At 39.5% G+C, this 12248-nt stretch overlaps 1 protein-coding gene across 4 annotated transcripts in view; it reads right to left on the bottom strand.

The window, feature by feature from the left end:
* The window catches only part of LOC101701652 (spermatogenesis-associated protein 31A1), a 343100-nt gene that overhangs the window by 102593 nt on the left and 228259 nt on the right, over nucleotides 1–12248 (bottom strand). The window lies entirely within an intron of this gene.

The following is a 12248-nucleotide window of genomic DNA, read 5'->3' as shown; positions in this document are numbered from 1 at the left end:
TTGAGGGACTTCAGTTGAATCCTAGATCTATTCGCTGGTAATTGGATGAGAGTTAATGATACTAACCTCAAAGGATAGCAGCAAAGATTTGATTAAATGAGATACTGCAGGTGAAGGGCCTGGCAAAGATGCTGACCACTATTATGGATGGACTCAATACATGGAATAAAAACCAGGTCTATCAACAAAGTTTATTAGAGAAGCACTAAAATAGAATAGCACTAGAATAGGGAGGCCATTCCTGCTTAGAGTAGGTTTGGTGTCCTGCAAGAGTTCCCAGCCTACAATGAACGTCTTTAGTAACAGCTGCTCATGGCCACCCTGGAGTTAGTCAGCTGGTAAGTGTCATGGTTTTCAAAAGGGTGCAGACCTGGGTGCTGGCTCCAAGGAACTGTCTTCTCAGAGAAGACCTAACAGCACATTTGTATTCTGAGCACACAACCAACATCCGTGCTCCATGCAAGGCCAGCATGGGGACAGTCTGCATCCTGACCACAGTGGGAAGCATGAGACTCTCAACATGGCTGCCATGGATGGTCTGGCCTTGCCTTTCAAACACTGCACTTCTTTGGGGTTTTCTTCAACAACCCTGTGCAGGCAGAGGATTGAGATGAATTAAGCAGCCTTTCTCTTCCTCTCCTTGAGAAAGTTTCTTAACAGACACCATCAAGCCCAGAATTGCCTTCCATCAAGTAGGCTCAGTTTCAAGGCTGGTGCTTTTCTGAGGATGAAATGCAGAGCACTCAGTCTTGCCTGGAGGACTCGGGGGCCAGCCTTCTGGTCATTCTCCTGTTCTTAGCACAAATAGCATATATACTCAAGGTTGAAAACTTAGAAAATATAAAAATATATGAAAACAACAATATTTCCCAAATATCACAGTCCAACAAAAATATTAGATTATGACATTTCCCTCCAAACTCTTCCTATAAATTTTTTCTAGTTAAAATTGTACTATTTACATGTCAATTATATTTCTTCCCATCATTAGGATTTCAAAATGTTTTCTTATAATGACAAGATCATTGCATCCTATAGATGTCCTTAACTAATGTCTTATTATTGGATGTGTGAACTTCCATACTATTATTATAGCTAATGCAGTAATTAATGTTTGTGCATCTATCTTTGCCCACATTTCCTTAGGGGAATTTCCACACGTGGAATTACTGGGTTAAATAGTAGAAATGTTTTTAGTTTCTTGACAATTTGTTTTTCAGAAAGATTATCTCACTTTGCAGTCTTTCAACAAGCCTATGAAATTGCCATCTCACCAAAATTTTTCCAGTGGATTTATCCTTTTTTAATGCATTGTTAATTTAGCAAACAAAAAGAAAATTTTTTCTTGTCATTTCTCTATTCCATTCAATTTTACATCCCTCTAGCCATTTGTTTTATCCTCTTCTGTGAACATTCTGATCATGCCCTTTGCCCTTTTATCTTTTAACATTTTTTGGTAGTCTATAATTAAAAGTATTCTCATTTCATTTCCACTTGAGTTCATTATGACTAATTTTTCCCACTACAGGAACAATATATTACATTACTTTTCTGTGTCAGGATAAAAAATGGTTCCTCTGTTATTTTATTCCTGTGCAATTAGAATATAAAGACATTTCTTTATGGAATGTAACGTGACATTTTAATTTGTTGAGGAAAATATATAATGGGTTGTGCTTATTTTAAATTGCCTTATGTTTATTACTGTTTTGGAATGTTTTACTTCATGAATTTTAATTCGATAGACTAGATATAGTTTTGGTTTAAAGTATAAGATCATGGCTTTTATGGGGATATTAGAATAAGAAAATATGGTCAGTTGATTTACTTTCAAAGATTACATCTCTGCATTAATTTCAGACATAAACTATGCCTGAGATGACCCAGAACATAATGTGTTAAACTTAACTCAGGTTTAATAAAAAAAGACACCATAATATTTATAAAAGAAATGTCTACATACAGGTGACCCAAATAAATCAACTCTTCTTCAGAGTGCCTTCTCAGAATTCCTCAGGCAGAATTTCTCCTTCTTTCCAGTATACCCACAACTTAATTTTTATTCCCTGACAATGTTGACCATTAAACTCTACCTTCCATTAGTGTTATATGTGTGCATGTCTCTCTCTTTCCAAGAGGGTAATTCATTGCTTGAAAGTAGGAACAATGTTCATCTGTATATCCACTTGTGACCTCAAAACAGTGCTTTGGTTATAGGAGAAGCTCAGCCAGCATACCATGCACTGAATTTGGAGAAATTGAGAATGCTCTAAAAACAGTGAAATCAGCATTGGCTTTAGAGTCAGTCTGAGTCAACTCGGAATCGCCTCTGGCACTTCGCAGCTGTGAGAACACAAGCACTCTCGCTCAGACTCCTGAGCTGCTTTGTCATCTAATGTGGGGATAACAGTGCCTATTATAGCAGATACTCTAGGCTGGCTAACCCAACATGCATTTCCAACCCATTTTGACCTTGCTTTCCTCAACTTTGAAGACTGTGAACTAAACCTTCAATTTCCAGGGTTTTCTCCAATTATAAAAGTCATGGGTCACAGTTCTTGCAATGAGACAAAAATAGAAACAGCCAAGGGCTTCTGGGAGCATTTGACTCTAGATAAAGTGGCTTACATATACTAAAATTCAATGTCAACATTATGCTTGGAGATACAGCACCCACTTTGCAACCACGAGGTCAAAACATGCAGTCACCAAGAGGCTAAGAAAGACAGAGTGGAAAGTTACAGCTGAAGCCTTCAGTGGCATTACTGAGAGTGAATTTGACAGATGCCTCCCTCTGGACTTTTTTTATGTGGGAAAATTATTCATATCTCTTGAAGCCACTGTTTGCAAGATATTCCACTATATACCTTCAAATACATTCCCAAGTGGCAGATCTATGTTATAGGATTACAGGGAACTAAGTCATTTGCATCAAGTGTTTAGCATAGGACCTAAGGCATCAGAAGCATCCAATAAGTGATAACAGCACTAAAGAGAGTGTGACGTGCTGATGGGTGGCAAGGACTTGTGGAGCAGAGAGGGAAAGAGAGTTGGAACAGATATTGGAGCAAGCAGTAGGGAACTGAAAGGAAGGACCTGACAGGCCATGGTGAGGATGGTGACATTTCTTAAGGGCATGGACAAAAGTCTGTCTACACAGAGAATGAGACTGGAATATCCTTCACCCTCCACCACCCCCTCAACCTGTCCCCATTCTGCAGGGTTGGGCATGCTTGGGAATCTGTCCCTGACCCAGGTACATCATAAGAACTTGAGACCCTCATGTAAATTTTACCCAAGCTGGGCTTCCATAGTAGTCAGTCCACTCTTACCTAGGGTGTCAATCTCTGACATCACTGTGTTGGGTCCCAGTGGCTGGGTGCACTCTCCTAAAAGCCACTTCTGAGTCAGGGAACCCAATATTGCCCTCAGTGCTAAAACAAAAACAAAAAAACACCTTTCTTTACTTCCTCCAGGAAGGTGACTCATTGATGCATTCATTAATCCCCAGCCCAGAGCTTCTCAGAACTTTGGGGTCCTTGACTAACAGAAGATGTTTGATCCCTCTTTTGCCCTATTATAGACCCATTTCTGAGTTCTTATATTTCTGGAATAGCATTTCCTAGGTGTTTAATATAGGATGCCAATTCCCAAAAATATTAATAAGTGCATCATAAACAAAATCCTGTAGGATCAAACAAGTCAGAAAAACATTAGGTTAAACAGTGTTAACGAGTTTCTTTCCTCCATGTCTTGTGGAGTTTTACACTATAACTGTGTATATGTGAATATGTATAGTACAATGATGCCCACATTATGGGTGAATCTCTCTTAGTCGAGAAATATCCCAAGGGCTAGTGCCCTATGAGTTGTATTTTGGGAAATCCTGTTTTAGAAAAACAGGAAGCATAACCTGAAGTTGGATATGCTGTCCCATTGACCCTAAAAATTCTCTTCACCCCACAGATTTCCCCCACATTCCCAGTCACAGACCGGGCCCTTCCTCTACCTTCTTCACATACTGTTCCCACCAGCCTCAAACCCCGATTACAACCCCACAGGCCTTAGCCTCTCCCTGAGCGAGCCAGGCTCCTCCCCCTTCCATACCTGGCACACGCCAGGCTCTCAGCCTAGAGAGCTCTCCTGCCTCTTCTCAGGGAAGCTCTCACTCACACTGCAAGGCCTAACTTGAATAGCATATCCACTGGGAAGCTTTCCCTAATTACTCAGGGCCAAGTTAATTGCTCCCATCTTTGTGTTTCAAGAGAGCTTTGCCACTTCTCTGTCACAACATTTATTGCATTGGTCCTAGCTGCAGACTCTCGCTCCTTTCTCTCTGAGCAGATTATTAATTTCTCAAGCAGTGTTTGTCCATAAATTTTTTCATGTCATCTGCAGTACATGTAGATTTTATGAATGAAGCAATGATTGGGGACTTGTCTCTCTATGTGTTTGTCAAGGGTATTATGGATCAAAGTCAGACTAATTAGCAGGTCCCAAGGTATTACTACCCAAGGCCCAAGTCAGGAAACAACATAAGGATGCCAAGTAAATTTCTACAGCCCTCAGTTATATTTTTTTTAAAGGAAGAAAAATGAGCAGATTTTATGTTTAATAGCTAACTGAATTGTAGCAATTTTAGTTTTAGTATAAAACTTCAGCATCAACAGACTGTCAATATTTTAAATGAGACATGAGCAGTAGGGGTTACCCAGTCTGTGGTCAATCCCTGTAGACTGGCTTCCAGAAAAGGAAGTGGGCCCCCTTCTAAATACTCAAGGCAGCCAATTCCAGTCAACTGCAAGGCTTGGATCCCAGCCCGCCCTCACCAGTTATACCAGGGGAGGGACGGATGTTCCCCATGAGCACTGTGGTGGTGAGTCATGTCATAAGCTCACCATATCATACAAACCACAACTTCAACACTTGGACCCCAGTCCCCTAATCCTGCCAAGGAAGGCACTAATGCTTTCTCAGTCATACACACTTGGCCAGCAGAGCAGGGACAGAGTCAAAGTCTTGCCAGATTATTTTGCTATTGAGTCCTAACCTTTAATCATGCCAGGAGAGGGGCTGCTACTTCCTATTTATGTAGCTTTCAAGCTCCACAGTCCAATAATCCAGTTCCCTTCCCAGAAATGAATCCTCAACTCTGCTAGATCAAGGTATGTTGCCCTGGATGGGTAAGGGTCCCGAATACCTGCCATGGCATCTGGCAACACACTGTCTGGCCATTCGCCTTTGCACACGCAACAGAGCGCCAAGGTAATTTATTGCATACTTACTGAGGAGATAAATTGGGCTATTTATTTGGTTGGTTGATCTCTTTTTCTTTGGCAAGAGAAGTGCTAGGAGAACTGAAGAACTGTTAGCCTCCATCCCTTCCACTCCCAAGAAACCACTATCACTGGCATGGAGCAGCACCATCCACACAGCTTCTGCTACCTTAGGAGACTGACACTTCATGCTCTGTCTCCACACTCAACTTATCCACACCAGCTTTAACCAACATCCACAACCACCAGGCAAGTACATCATGACACAGCAAAGCCGAACTACCTTAGCCCAGAGAAACCAATAAACCCACAAACTATCTGGCTATGTAACAGGGACAGTGTTGAATCATTGGAGGAAACATATCAGACTTCTAGACTTTCTACTTTTACTGACATAAAATATTTGACTAATTTTCACGTCAAACTATGAACATTCTAGGTCTCAGATATTTAACCCTTAAAATATGATATTATTGAGAGAATGTGAGTAGCAAAATAATTATTGTTTATTCAGCATCTACTATGTTCCGGGTACTGCTCTTTAATATGACTAAATCCTAAATGTTATTTTTAATTCCAAAAATAGCACTTAAGTATCTCTGTCTCACTGTATGTATGAGGAAAGTGAGACTCAGGAAAGTTAAGTTACTAACTCAAAGCGAGAAAAGCTATGAATTAAAACTTATTGAAACTTGCATCTGTCTGAATCCAAAACACTAAGTTTCCCTAAAGTTGTAGCTGCTTCTATTAAAACATTCATAGTCTACAGAGCATGAGTTTTGGGGGAAGTGAGCAATCCAAAGGGTAAGAAAAAATAAGCATATAGTAGAAGGAAAATCTAAACTTACTCATTTTCTAGTTAACTTTTCCAGTTGGAGATTGTTGTACATCATTTTCATGCATTAAATTCACATAAATCTATGAACCAAACTGTTTACATAAGTGTGTTTTTCAGGATGAAGTTTTAATCAATGTTATCTGTTTTCCCAGTTGAAACCACGTGCTGCCTACTGATGAAAATTGATGATGAATAGCAAGAAATGAGGAAAGGGAAATGGGGGGTGACAGCAATGTCAATCAGGGATCCAAAAATGGACAAAAATGGGTCTTCCAGAGGATCCAAAATATATAATTAAAAACAAATGAAAACTTCTAGTTTGACTTAAAATATCTCTGCTAATGTTAATTCAGTTAAAGACTCATGTTAAATAACACATTTACATGAAAAACCCTGGTACATAAAGAATCCTTTCCATTTTCCTTTTTTCAACTGACTCTTACATGTCCTTTATGACTTGTAAACACCACATCCCAGTTTGCTAGGTCAGGCTAACTTCAACTCAAGCTACAAAGCACCAGAAAGGCCCAGCCCAAAATCATGTAAAGTAAGGCAATTTATATTGCACCAGATCTATCTCAAATTCCTGCCCAAGAGGAAGTTCACTCTATTTGTCCTTAAATGAAAGTTTCTTTTCTGTATGTCATCAAGGAAAAATCCCTAACAGTAATAATTTCAATGGCTTGATGGCATTGAACTTATGCTGAGTGACAACACAGCCCTACATAATTCTAACCTCTCTGTCCTCATGACCTCCCTTTTACCCCATTCTCCTGAAGTGTGCTAAGATTTGAGGCTTAGGCGTGCTGTGGCTGCCAACATAGAGGAAGCTTCCGGGTAGGCGTGCCACGGCTCCAAGCCCAGAGGAGGTGAAACACAAATCCACCTTATCCCACCCCCCCACCCCCCACCCCCACGCATCAAAATGAAAAGACAGGTAAACAAGCCAAAGAACCAGACTTCCAGATCACCAACAGCAGCCCCAAAGGGAAATGAGATGGAACATTCTGATACTGAACCACCTAGACTCCATGAACTAGCAATGAAAGACGATCTGGACAAAATCAAATCAGAAATGATTTTTCACATAACAGCAAAGATTGTGCCCATAGTACAAGACATGATTAATAAATCTAGAGAGGATACAGATAAAAAAAATAGAGGATCTGAGGAACATGATGGAATGCCAACATAGGAAACAAATGGAATCCATAAAACAGATGCAAACAGAATTCCAGGAGATTAAAAATTCCATTGAAAGTCTATGCAGCAGAATCAGCCAATGTGAAGACAGAATTTCAGATATAGATGTTAGGATTGCAATTAGTGACCAGGAAAAGAAAAAATTCTTTAAAATTGTAAGGGACCATGAGAAATCAATCCAGCAGCTGCTAGACGATGCAAAGAAAAATAACATAAGACTGACTGGAGTCAATGAAGAAACAGGAGGGAGTGCAGATGACATAAAAAAAAAAAACTGTTTACAGAAGTAATGGCAGAAAACTTCCCAAACAGGGGGAAAGAATTTGACATACAGATAAGCGAGACATATAGGACTACAACTAGGCTTGATTAAAAAAAAATCTACACATAGGCATATAATTGTTAAGATTCCAGAAACCCAACAGAAGAATAAAATTCTACAAGTAATTAGAGAAAAGAAACAAATCACATACAAAGGAAAGCCCATCAGAATCACAGCAGACCTCTCATTGCAAACCCTCAAGGCAAGAAGAGCTTGGAGTGATGTATTTCAAGCCCTAAAGGAAAACAGCCTCCAACCCAGATTGATGTACCCTGCAAAACTATCTTTCAAAATTGATGGTGAAATAAGATATTTTCATGATGAAGAACACCTTAGGAACTTCATGAATACCAAACCAGCACTCCAAAAAATTTTAGACAAAATCCTAGGAAAAGACAATGAGGATCACAACCCTAGGAAGCCCAGCAGAATGAATCCGCCGGGCACAACAAGAAATTAAAAGCAAAGGGGAAGATCAAACAAAAGTCATGACAATGATAAGTGTCAGGTAAAAGGGCCAAAGACCAAGACCAGACCAGGCCACAACAAGCCTTTATTAGGGGAATAGATCTGCCGGGCTGTCTCTGAACAAAGGAGAGACAAAAGCAATATGGCTGGGGCAGGGAGAGTCTTTTATAGAGACTGGGGTGGGGCTTGTAGGGGCTGAGGCGGGGTTGAGTGAGGTAGTGACTAGGGAATGGAGGAGCCAGTGATGTCACTAGGTGGTAGGAGGTGAGTGAGTATTAGGTTACTCTCTAGGTGGGAACAGGGGCATGCTGGGAAGAAGGGTTTGTTCTTTGGTGGGAGCAACCATCTTGGCATGATGTCACACAGGGGAGGGGGCAAGGCACCATAGGAAAAGGGCAGCTACTATACATAATAGCTGCTGAGGTGGTGGGAGACCTATCAATAAGTCAATATATATCAGTTATAACCATCAATGTTAATGTTCTCAACTCACCAATCAAAAGAAATAGACTGGTAGAATGGGTCAAGAAGCAAGATCCAACAATATGCTGCATACAAGAAACACACTTAATTCAAAAAGAAACTCATAGACTGAAAGTTAAAGGGTAGAAAACAATACTCCATGTGACAGGAACCTGAAAAAAAGCAGGAGTAGCTATCCCCTTTGCAGATCAAGTAAATTTCAAACCCACACTGATTAAGAGAGACAAAGAAGGACACTATATCCTTGTAAAGGAAACAATCCAATAGGAAGAGATGACAATCATAAATATCTATGCACCAAATACTAGTGCACCCAACTATATAAAACAAATATTAATGGACATGAAAAACCATATAAGCACTAATACAATAGTAGTGGGGGACCTCAATACCCCATTGTCACAGATAGATCAACTAGACAAAAAACAAGCAATGAAATACTAGAACTCCAATCAAACTATTGAAGATATGAACCTAACAGATGTTTACAGAGTGTTTCACCCCACAAAATCAGAATACACATTCCTTTCGGCTGCACACAGGTCATTCTCCAAAATAGACCACATACTCACACATAGAACATATTTAGGTAAGTGCAAAGGAAATGAAGTTATCCCCTGTATATTATCAGCCTATAATGTGATGAAATTGAAGATCAACAGCAAAAGAAACTGCAAAAACTTCATAAACACATGGAAATTGAACAACACACTTCGGAATAACCAATGGGCCACAGAGGAAATTAAAGAAGAAATCAGACAGTTCCTTCAAATAAATGACAATGACAATACAACATATTGGAATCTATGGGACACAATGAAAGCAGTCTTACGAGGGAAATTCATAGCAGTGAATAATCATATTAGGAAAACAGAATGTGCCCACTCAAACAACCTGATGGTGAACCTCAAGCTTCTAGAATGAGAAGAGCAGGACAACCCCAAAGCTCATACAATGGAGGAAATTATAAAGATCAGGGCAGAAATCAATGCAATGGAGACTAAGAAAACAATACAAAAAATCAATGAAGCCAAGAGTTGGTTCTTTGAAAGAATAAACAAAATTGACAAACCCTTAGCCAACCTTATCAGAAAAAGGAAAGAAAAGGCCCAAATCCATGCAATTAGGAATAAAAAGGGTGAAATTACAACAGACCCAGAAGAAATCCAGAGGATCATCAATCCCTGTTTCGAGAACCTATATGCCAATAAGATGGACAACACAGAAGAAATGGACAGATTCCTAGACACGTATGAGTTACCAAAGTTGAATGAAGAAGACCTAAAAATTCTAAACAACCCAATATCAATCATTGACATTGAAAACATAATTAAAAACTTACCAACCAAGAAAAGCCCGGGTCCTGATGGCTTCACTGCTGAATTCTATAAGACATGTAGAGAGGAACTACTGCCACTACTGTTTAAACTCTTCAATGAAATTGAAAGGGAAGCAATACTCCCAAAAGCATTCCTGGGAGCAAGCATCACCTTGATCCCCAAAGCAGAGAAAGACCCAACCGAAAAAGAGAACTATAGGCCAATCTCACTAATGAACATAGATGCAAAAATCCTCAAAAACATACTGGCAAACAGAATGCAGAAAATCATCAAGAAGATCATACACCCTGATCAAGTGGGATTCATCCCAGGGATGCAGGGATGGTTCAATATATGAAAATCAATCAATGTAATACACTATATCAATAGAGCCAAGGACAAAAACCATATGATCATCTCAATAGATGCAGAAAAAGCATTTGACAAAATCCAACATGGATTTATGATAAAAACCCTACAAAAAATTGGAATAGATGGTCTCTACCTCAATCTGATATAAGCCATCTACAAAAAACCAACAGCCAATATCATACTAAATGGTCAAAAACTGAAATCCTTCACACTAAAATCAGGAACAAGACAAGGATGTTCACTATCACCACTCCTGTCCAATATAGTTTTGGAAACATTAGCCACGGCAATTAGAAAAGAGAAAGAAATAAAAGTAATAAAGATAGGAAATGAAGAAGTCAAATTATCATTATTTGCAGATGACATGATACTCTACATAGAAGACCCCTAGAACGCCACTAAAAGTCTTCTAAACTTAATAACCAAATTCAGTAAAGTAGCTGGATACAAGGTCAACACACAAAAATCAATAGCTTTCCTCTACACCAATGACAGACTCACTGAGGGAGAAATAGGCAAACAATTCCTTTCATATTAGCATCCAAAAAACTGAAATACCTAGGATTCAACCTAACAAAAGAAATCAAAGACCTCTTCTCTGAAAATTATAGCACTTTGAAAAAAGATATTGAAGGGGATATCAGAAAATGGAAAGACATCCCTTGCTCCTGGGGAGGAAGGATCAACATAGTGAAAATGGCCATACTTCCAAAGTTGCTATATAGATTCAATGCAATCCCAATTGAAATCCCAGCAGCATACTTCATAGACCTTGAGAAAACAATCCAAAAATTCATTTGGAACAAGAAGAGACCCAGAATAGCAAAAGCAATTCTAGGTAACAGAGACATGGCAGGGGGTATTACAACTCCCAACTTGAATCTATACTGCAAAGCTACTGTGATAAAAACAGCATGGTACTGGCAAAGAAACAGACCTGAGGGCCAGTGGAACAGATTAGAAGATGCAGAAACAACTCCAGACACGCTCAGCAACCTCACCTTTGACAAAGGAGCCAAACACCCTCACTGGAGGAAAGATAGTCTCTTTAATAAATGGTGCTGGAAAAATTGGGTTTCAACTTGCCAAAGGCTAAAACTAGACCTATATCTCTCACCATGTACTAATCTAAAATTGAAATGGATTAAAGATCTAAATATTAAAACAGAAACACTGAACCAGCTAGGTAGAACTCTTCAAGACATTGGAGTAGAAAAAGATTTTATGAACAAAACCTCAGTTGCCCGTGAACTAGCACAAACAATCAACAAGTGGGATCTCTTCTTATTAAAAGGGTTCTGCACAGGAAAAGAAACCACCAGCAGTATGAAGAGACAACCCACAATGTGGGAAAAAATCTTCACCTGCTCTTCCTCAGACAAAGGTCTACTATCTCGAATCTATAAAGAACTTAAAAAGATCAGACCTCCCAAATTTAAAGACCCAATCCAAAAATGGGCATCTGAAATGAACAGACATTTCTCTGACAAAGAAGTAGACATGGCAAATAAACATACAAAAAAATGTTCAACATCACTGGTCATTGGAGAGAAGCAAATGAAAACAACACTGAGATTCCACCTCACTCTAGAAAGAATGGCTGCTATCATGAAATCAACCAACAACAAATGCTGGCGGGGCTGTGGGGAAAGAGGAACCCTGCTCCACTGCTGGTGGGAGTGTAGACTGGTGCAAGCACTGTGGAAATCAGTATGGAGATACCTCAAAGAACTAGGACTGGAAGTCCCATTTGACCCAGCTATTCCCCTGCTGGGGATCTTCCCCAAAGAATTAAAAGAATCATACCACAGTGGTATATGTGTGCCCATGCTCATAGCAGCGCAGTTTATAATAGCTAAAACTTGGAAACAGCCCAAGTGCCCATCAACTGGAGACTGGATAAAGAAAATGTGGTTTTTTAATAAAATGTAGTACTACTCAGCCATCAAAAATGAGAAATTAGAGAC

This window comes from Heterocephalus glaber, unplaced genomic scaffold (assembly GCF_053883595.1).
Source record: "Heterocephalus glaber isolate CG9 unplaced genomic scaffold, H.glaber_assembly_v1.0 deba00001504, whole genome shotgun sequence".
Taxonomy (NCBI): domain Eukaryota; kingdom Metazoa; phylum Chordata; class Mammalia; order Rodentia; family Bathyergidae; genus Heterocephalus; species Heterocephalus glaber.
This window is presented reverse-complemented; position numbering and strand designations above follow the sequence as displayed.